Genomic DNA, 9,906 nt, shown 5'->3' on the forward strand with positions numbered 1-9,906 from the left:
TAGCATACAGACAGAGCAACATAGGACAAGCAAGACGTTGCATACAGACAGAGCAACATAGAACAAAAAGCAGCAAGACAAAAATCATAAAAGCAACAAAGTGTTTCCACACCCCACAAGCTACAGACAACAGACAACAGACAACAGACAACATGGAAAGCGGCAATACACAGCTAGGGATTATTTTCACAAATCTGATTGACCTTTAGCCATGTCTTCATGCATTTTGTGAAAGTGTGATATGTGGTGCAGTTGTGTGTGTCTGATGGCAGTGTATTCCAGACATGGGAAGCTCTCACAGAGGAAGCGGAATTACTAAAGGTGCTTTTCCTCAAGGGAACTATACAGGCTGGCTATAGGTTTGACCTAAACAGAGCCTGGTCTGGTGTTTAGCAAAAAGTATAAACCAAGCAAATCAAATCAAATCAAATTGTATTTGTCACATACACATGGTTAGCAGATGTTAATGCGAGTGTAGCGAAATGCTTGTGCTTCTAGTTCCGACAATGCAGTGATAACCAACAAGTAATCTAACTAACAATTACAAAACTACTGTCTTATACACAGTGTAAAGGGATAAAGAATATGTACATAAGGATATATGAATGAGTGATGGTACAGGGCAGCATACAGTAGATGGTATCGGGTACAGTATATACATATGAGATGAGTATGTAGACAAAGTAAACAAAGTGGCATAGTTAAAGTGGCTAGTGATACATGTATTACATAAGGATGCAGTCGATGATATAGAGTACAGTATATACGTATGCATATGAGATGAATAATGTAGGGTAAGTAACATTATATAAGGTAGCATTGTTTAAAGTGGCTAGTGATATATTTACATAATTTCCCATCAATTCCCATTATTAAAGTGGCTGGAGTTGGGTCAGTGTCAATGACAGTGTGTTGGCAGCAGCCACTCAATGTTAGTGGTGGCTGTTTAACAGTCTGATGGCCTTGAGATAGAAGCTGTTTTTCAGTCTCTCGGTCCCAGCTTTGATGCACCTGTACTGACCTCGCCTTCTGGATGATAGAGGGGTGAACAGGCAGTGGCTCGGGTGGTTGATGTCCTTGATGATCTTTATGGCCTTCCTGTAACATCGGGTGGTGTAGGTGTCCTGGAGGGCAGGTAGTTTGCCCCCGGTGATGCGTTGTGCAGACCTCACTACCCTCTGGAGAGCCTTACGGTTGAGGGCGGAGCAGTTGCCGTACCAGGCGGTGAAACAGCCCGCCAGGATGCTCTCGATTGTGCATCTGTAGAAGTTTGTGAGTGCTTTTGGTGACAAGCCGAATTTCTTCAGCCTCCTGAGGTTGAAGAGGCGCTGCTGCGCCTTCTTCACGACGCTGTCAGTGTGAGTGGACCAATTCAGTTTGTCTGTGATGTGTATGCCGTGGAACTTAAAACTTGCTACCCTCTCCACTACTGTTCCATCGATGTGGATAGGGGTGTTCCCTCTGCTGTTTCCTGAAGTCCACAATCATCTCCTTAGTTTTGTTGACGTTGAGTGTGAGGTTATTTTCCTGACACCACACTCCGAGGGCCCTCACCTCCTCCCTGTAGGCCGTCTCGTCGTTGTTGGTAATCAAGCCTACCACTGTTGTGTCATCCGCAAACTTGATGATTGAGTTGGAGGCGTGCGTGGCCACGCAGTCGTGGGTGAACAGGGAGTACAGGAGAGGGCTCAGAACGCACCCTTGTGGGGCCCCCGTGTTGAGGATCAGCGGTGAGGAGATGTTGTTGCCTACCCTCACCACCTGGGGGCGGCCCCTCAGGAAGTCCAGTACCCAGTTTCACAGGGCGGGGTCGAGACCCAGGGTCTCGAGCTTGATGACGAGCTTGGAGGGTACTATGGTGTTGAATGCCGAGCTGTAGTCGATGAACAGCATTCTCACATAGGCATTCCTCTTGTCCAGATGGGTTAGGGCAGTGTGCAGTGTGGTTGAGATTGCGTCGTCTGTGGACCTATTTGGGCGGTAAGCAAATTGGAGTGGGTCTAGGGTGTCAGGTAGGGTGGAGGTGATATGGTCCTTGACTAGTCTCTCAAAGCACTTCATGATGACGGAAGTGAGTGCTACGGGCGGTAGTCGTTTAGCTCAGTTACCTTAGCTTTCTTGGGAACAGGAACAATGGTGGCCCTCTTGAAGCATGTGGGAACAGCAGACTGGTATAGGGATTGATTGAATATGTCCGTAAACACACCGGCCAGCTGGTCTGCGCATGCTCTGAGGGCGCGGCTGGGGATGCCGTCTGGGCCTGCAGCCTTGCGAGGGTTAACACGTTTAAATGTCTTACTCACCTCGGCTGCAGTGAAGGAGAGACCGCATGTTTTCGTTGCAGGCTGTGTCAGTGGCACTGTATTGTCCTCAAAGCGGGCAACAAAGTTATTTAGTCTGCCTGGGAGCAAGACATCCTGGTCCGTGACTGGGCTGGGTTTCTTCTTGTAGTCCGTGATTGACTGTAGACCCTGCCACATGCCTCTTGTGTCTGAGCCGTTGAATTGAGATGCTACTTTGTCTCTGTACTGACGCTTAGCTTGTTTAATAGCCTTGTGGAGGGAATAGCTGCATTGTTTATATTCGGTCATGTTACCAGACACCTTGCCCTGATTAAAAGCAGTGGTTCGCGCTTTCAGTTTCACGCGAATGCTGCCATCAATCCACGGTTTCTGGTTAGGGAATGTTTTTATTGTTGCTATGGGAACGACATCTTCAACGCACGTTCTAATGAACTCGCACACCGAATCAGCGTATTCGTCAATATTTTTATCTGACGCAATACGAAACATGTCCCAGTCCACGTGATGGAAGCAGTTTTGGAGTGTGGAGTCAGCTTGGTCGGACCAGCGTTGGACAGACCTCAGCGTGGGAGCCTCTTGTTTAAGTTTCTGTCTGTAGGCAGGGATCAACAAAATGGAGTCGTGGTAAGCTTTTCCGAAAGGGGGGCGGGGCAGGGCCTTATATGCGTCGCGGAAGTTAGAGTAACAATGATCCAAGGTTTTACCACCCCTGGTTGCGCAATCAATATGCTGATAAAATTTAGGGAGTCTTGTTTTCAGATTAGACATTTACATTTACATTTAAGTAATTTAGCAGACGCTCTTATCCAGAGCGACTTACAAATTGGTGCATTCACCTTATGACATCCAGTGGAACAGTCACTTTACAATAGTGCATCTAAATCTTAAAAGGGGGGGGGGTGAGAAGGATTACTTATCCTATCCTAGGTATTCCTTAAAGAGGTGGGGTTTCAGGTGTCTCCGGAAGGTGGTAATTGACTCCGCTGTCCTGGCGTCGTGAGGGAGTTTGTTCCACCATTGGGGGGCCAGAGCAGCGAACAGTTTTGACTGGGCTGAGCGGGAACTGTACTTCCTCAGTGGTAGGGAGGCGAGCAGGCCAGAGGTGGATGAACGCAGTGCCCTTGTTTGGGTGTAGGGCCTGATCAGAGCCTGGAGGTACTGAGGTGCCGTTCCCCTCACAGCTCCGTAGGCAAACACCATGGTCTTGTAGCGGATGCGAGCTTCAACTGGAAGCCAGTGGAGAGAGCGGAGGAGCGGGGTGACGTGAGAGAACTTGGGAAGGTTGAACACCAGACAGGCTGCGGCGTTCTGGATGAGTTGTAGGGGTTTAATGGCACAGGCAGGGAGCCCAGCCAGCAGCGAGTTGCAGTAATCCAGACGGGAGATGACAAGTGCCTGGATTAGGACCTGCGCCGCTTCCTGTGTGAGGCAGGGTCGTACTCTGCGGATGTTGTAGAGCATGAACCTACAGGAATGGGCCACCGCCTTGATGTTAGTTGAGAACGACAGGGTGTTGTCCAGGATCACGCCAAGGTTCTTAGCGCTCTGGGAGGAGGACACAATGGAGTTGTCAACCGTGATGGCGAGATCATGGAACGGGCAGTCCTTCCCCGGGAGGAAGAGCAGCTCCGTCTTGCCGAGGTTCAGCTTGAGGTGGTGATCCGTCATCCACACTGATATGTCTGCCAGACATGCAGAGATGCGATTCGCCACCTGGTCATCAGAAGGGGGAAAGGAGAAGATTAATTGTGTGTCGTCTGCATAGAGCAGTGAAACAAGTAATCATGAGAATTCCACATAACATGATGTCTCATGTATAATAGTTTCTATTTGGAGTATTTCACCTGTTAGGGTGAAGAGCAGCACAACCATGTTCATATTTGATTTGAATACGTCTGCTCCTCCTGACCGCCAATGACACCAGCGCTCTTTCTAGATCTCAGCAAATATTTTGATGCCTGACTGATTTTGATGCCTTGTCTCCTAGGTAACAGCATGAAGCTTATACATTCCTTAAAAGTGATATCATTAAGAAACTTTCCCACCTTCTTTGGTATCATCAGCCAGGATGAGGCGAAGCAATATATTTTTCAACTGTTTGAAGATTTGACTGATATATGCAGTGGTGATGTTAGTATGTAAATCTTGTTGTACATGTATTTTTTTTAAGATGCTTGTCAGCAAAGCCACTACACAACACAACACAATACATGAATTGCACTATAACGGAGACAAACTGTGCCCACAAACTGTTAGGGCCTACATAAAGCTGTCCCAACAGCAGAGTCCCAACAGCAGTCCCAACACCTTACCACTGCTACACCGGGCTATCAGCAGAGCCTTGTCTGGCAGTGAAACAGTTCATTCAGCCCCATTTACTGCCTTGTAAAAAAACATAGCTGATATGGCTGACTTGCTTAAACAAATGTGGTTTCTACTGACAATTGAGGTGTACAAACTATGGCATACTGTAAGGGGATGACAAGCAGATAAAAGGCAATCCGTAATTCCGATTAAGACATTAATGGGCGAGCTAGGATGTACATAGTCAATATAACTATTTGTTCAGCACTTTTGAAATGTACAGTGACAGAATTCAGAACATTGTCCATTCTTACAGTATTCTCCCCTGTATACCAAGTCAGAATCATAGGATAAATAAAGGGGGCATATAAGCAGACAATGAAAGCTCTTACAATATTCAATGATTACATTTCTCTAAAACAGGCTATAGGCTACATGTGTTCCACCAAGTCAGAACAGTTGGCAAAATTATGAGGGGAAAAGGGACCAAATTATTAGGGTGAGGCATATGGGCTACTAACAGCTTACTACACAACATACACTTAGTATTACTTTCTTACTTTCTTAGCTACAGTATATATATCTCCCTGGCTTATTACATAATTTATGCAGCAGCATACAATACATTTTTGGACTCACCTTGTTATGCTGTGGCACCGAGGTGAGGTGGCTCGGCGGTTCTTCGTGGTCAACATTTGTCATTAAACTTAGTCATCAAAGTCTGGCATTCTCTGGATTTATGGTGCTTTCAAGACAACTGGGAACTCTGAAAAAAACATGGTAGAATCATGATGACGTCAGTGATCTTCAGGTCGGAGCTCCAGAAAGAGGCCTGAGTTCCTGACTTGCAATTCCGAGTTGGATGACTGTTCAAAACCAATTTTTCCAGTCAGAGCTGGTATTTTTCAGAGTTTCCAGTTGTCTTGAACTCACTGAAGTCTGAGATGTCCCAGTTCCGAGTTTCCAGTTGTTTGAGCGTGGCAGAAGATATGCTGGATTGACAGCATGGCCAATGTTGAATGTTTACCCTTTTAAGCTTTGAAAAATATCCTTAAACTCAATCTTGGGACCACACATCCAGTGCATTTAGCCACTGATTCCTTCCAAACCACTCATTGTTGAATTTGCGATTTCCAATTTGTTGTATAATGTTTATGTCCAATGGCTGATGAGCACCAATATGTTTTATTTATAATTTATCTTCATATGACAAGGATTGAAAAGGATTTGCCATAAGATTGTTGACTTGATTCATGGCGATGACTGCTAGCTTGCTAGCTAAGATCAGTCCAATCAAAGCTACTGTAGATATAACGTGATTTGATGTAATTTTATCTGTGGCCAATGACCTTGAGCCTTCTTGGATGGGCACTTCTAATGTAAGTCTATGGCAGCACCCAAGGGGCTTGAATTCTTTAGCTGTACCCTTAGAATTTGCAGTGACTAGTGTCCCCATAAGTGAGAACACTGAGCCAATCATGGCACAACTACAGAACATTACCAACCCCTACTATCAAGGCGAGACGGTTGGAGTCTTACAATGTTTAATCATCTAAAGGGGTAGGCAAGAGAATGGTCGTGGTCAAGGCAGGTAGAATGGTCAGGCATGCGGACACGGAGTCCAGAAACAGGTGTAACCGATGTGAAATGGCTAGCTAGTTAGCGGTGGTGCGCGCTAATAGCGTTTCAATAGGTGACATCACTCCCTCTGAGACCTGAAGTAGTTGTTCCCCTTGCTCTACAAGGGCAGTGGCTTTTGTGGCGCGATGGGTAACGATGCTTCGTGGGTGTCAGTTGTTGGTGTGTGCAGAGGGTTCCTGGGAGGGGACGGACGAAAGATATACTGTTACACAGGCAAGGGTCAAAACCGGACTAGAAAAAGGAAAATAACACACTGGTTGACTTGACTAAAACATACAAGATGAACTGGCACAGAGAGACAGGAAACACAGGAATAAATACACAGGGGGAAATAAGCAACACCTGGAGGGGGTGGAGACAATCACAGGAACAGGTGAAACAGATCAGGGTGTGACACCCTATGCTCTGTATTTTCCGCTGGCTGCACTGAAAGCACTGAGCCAGGCGGAAACATCTGCATTTTGGTGCTGCCTTAGTCAGGAAAGTAAAAAGAGCCCATGTTTGTATGCGTCTTTATTAACTCAATATTATAGATGTATTTTTTAACATTGTTTGCAAACTGATGTGTGACGTATTAATGCCAAAATAAAATGCAAAACCGGCAACCTGCCCTGAATGACGGGTCGCCACTGGATGTATTGGAGTTCAAGATGCTGAAATACATGGATATTACAATCCATACACAACAAGACATTCAAGTTGAAAGCACAAGTCAAATTCATGATAACAACATGTACATTAAGGAGACTCAATGTGTTGATTAATGTTTATTTACCACCATCTTTGATGGCCAAAGATCATATCCAAATATAGCTTTTCTTTGGTGATATCAAATCTCTGATGAAATCAAACGTTGAGGTCGATGTCATGGTTTATACAAGTATGTAGCATTGGAGATACTGCCATCTTGTGGTAAAGGTGAAGAACAATCTTCCCGGTGTCCTCCGTAGGCAATTTAACTACAGTATATTCTCTGCGATAACGGAGTATAATTTTTTGGAGAAATGGCAACTGCAAAAACTTGATTTCATTGATATACTCAATGACATTTCCAATGCTTTGTTTAGAAAACCGCATTTTTTCTCCATATGTACAGAAGGGGATGTAGCTCAGTGGTAGAGCGCATGCTTTGCATGTATGAGGCCCCGGGTTCAATCCCCGGCATCTCCACAATTGTTTTCACAATTTTGAATAACCCATTGTTTGTCCAAATCTCTATGGATTTCACCCGTAGTTTAGTTTAGCTCAGTGTTATTGTCAAACAAAATATGTAAGCAGCACGCACTGCTTATTTAAACTCAGACTTGTGTTCCATTGTGACCCCTCAAGGCTTCCTCTCTGCATGACTACAGACCACTGAGATTGATGAAAACACAGAGATATTTGGATTGTATGATATTTGGATTCCTTATGTAGTTGACATAAGGAATTGGTAAGTAAATATGACAAATATAACATGACAGTAAATGGGTACAGTAAGTAAAAAACAGATGGAGCATCCTGATGTCCACTACAGAAGACATTTATGAACAAGATCTTATTTAATCAGTGACGTGTATTCATGGATCCAAGGGAAGCCAGGCTTCCCCAAAAAAATGGACCAAGAAAAATAAATAATAATAATAATAATTTATCTTTCGTCTCTCTGTGTTTCATAATGTTCCTTAAATTCGCAATAGGCTGAATATATCTCACAGGAGAAAGCATCCGTGCGAGCGAATCAGCGCCCCCTCTGTCTCTCTATGTGTAGGCCATCTATGTGATGCTGTCTGTTGTCTCCTATCAAATCCCATTGAGAGCATACCTTACTGACAGAAAAACTTGAATTGTTGCATCTTGTTGTGTTGTTGTCCTCCGGTGGCTAGCTAGTTAGCAAGCAATAAATTGGCCCTTTCCTAAATTAGACATGGATGGAGATAGGGGTTTGGAATTGTGTTAGCCCTTCCATGCAGTCAAATTACCAAGTGGCCTCATGGGTGCAATATTAATATTTTTCATGATTTTATAATTCTTTAAACGCTGAAGATCCCGTGTTTCTATGTCAAACCGTAAAGTGTAATATTGGGATGCAAACTCAAAATTGAATACATTTTAACTCTATATCTGACATGGTACAGATGTTTTGTAAGCCCATAACCATGTATATGAGGTGTATACTTAGATTTGTTGAAGACTTCCAAGAAACACACTGTGTGACCCTGATTTAGCCCACTGCATTATTAAGACCCCCGATTCTTGGTCTGAACGTTAACAAGCATCACTTGCGACGCAGATTTAGGAACACAAAGAACGTATATCAGGAGAAATCATTTAAAAAACTGACGCCCATACTTCCATGTTACACTGCTTGTTACGGAAAACAGACGGAAGACAGAGTGGACTACCTGTGCTAATTAGCTATTGCTGTCTCCAAACACCTGTGTGTAAATGGAAGATGGACACCACAAACTTGTTGTCACTGAAAAATACTGTTGGCTGCAACTGTGTTAAAACCGGTTAAAACAGTGTACTTTTAGTGTGTATTTTGTGAAATAAGTGTAAAATTATTTTGATGTGATATGAAAGTAGAGGGATTTATGGTTCTAGAACCGTACTTCAATTGAGAATCGATTCAGGTTTAGATGGAGTATTTGGCTGTTTTGGCTTCCAGAGCCAATTCACCTTCAAACAGAACATTTAAGGTCCTTGGACTATAAGGAATAATGGTAGGTTCCTTTAGTCCATTTTTGGGCTAACACCTGCCTAACACCTGCCCTCGCCGTCATTAACAGAACTGCGGAAAAGCAGTGCCCGACAGGCGGGGGGCGAAGGACACTGTCTACCGTTGTCCTAACTAGTTAGCTACTGTTGTCGCCACCAGCTCTTTATCGGCAATTGGCATCCAACGTTATGGTGCATTCCCATCACTTACAGTACTGGAGCGCCCGCCTCCCGCCTGTGTACTGGAGTTCTAGCTGAAAAATGTACCAATAGAAGTATAAATCAAATCATCAAATCAAATTTTATTTGTCACATACACATGGTTAGCAGATGTTAATGCGAGTGTAGCGAAATGCTTGTGCTTCTAGTTCCGACAATGCAATAATAACCAACGAGTAATCTAACCTAACAATTCCACAACTACTACCTTATACACACAAGTATAAAGGGATAAAGAATATGTACATAAAGATATAAGAATGAGGGATGGTACAGAATGGCATAGGCAAGATGCAGTAGATGGTATTGAGTACAGTATATATATATATATGAGATGAGTAATGTAGGGTATGTAAACATAAAAGTGGCATAGTTTAAAGTGGCTAGTGATACATGTATTACATAAAGATGGCAAGATGCAGTAGATGATATAGAGTACAGTATATACATATACATATGAGATGAGTAATGTAGGGTATGTAACCATTATATTAAGTGGCATTGTTTAAAGTGGCTAGTGTTACATTTTTTACATAAATTTCCATCATTAAAGTGAGCTGGAGTTGAGTCAGTATGTTGGCAGCAGCCACTCAATGTTAGTGTTGGTTGTTTAACAGTCTCGGTCCCTGCTTTGATGCACCTGTACTGACCTCGCCTTCTGGATGATAGCAGGGTGAACAGGCAGTGGCTCGGGTGGTTGTTGTCCTTGATGATCTTTATGGCCTTCCTGTGATATCAG

The 9,906-nt window shown here is 43.9% G+C and overlaps 1 non-coding gene across 1 annotated transcript; it reads left to right on the plus strand.

Annotated features, from left to right (window-relative positions):
- Positions 1-7,346: 7,346 nt before the first annotated feature.
- trnaa-ugc (transfer RNA alanine (anticodon UGC)) lies at positions 7,347-7,418 on the plus strand. Its single transcript has one exon. It is a non-coding gene; the product is annotated as a tRNA-Ala (tRNA).
- Positions 7,419-9,906: the final 2,488 nt, after the last annotated feature.

This window comes from Oncorhynchus keta, chromosome 9, assembly GCF_023373465.1.
Source record: "Oncorhynchus keta strain PuntledgeMale-10-30-2019 chromosome 9, Oket_V2, whole genome shotgun sequence".
Lineage (NCBI taxonomy): Eukaryota > Metazoa > Chordata > Actinopteri > Salmoniformes > Salmonidae > Oncorhynchus > Oncorhynchus keta.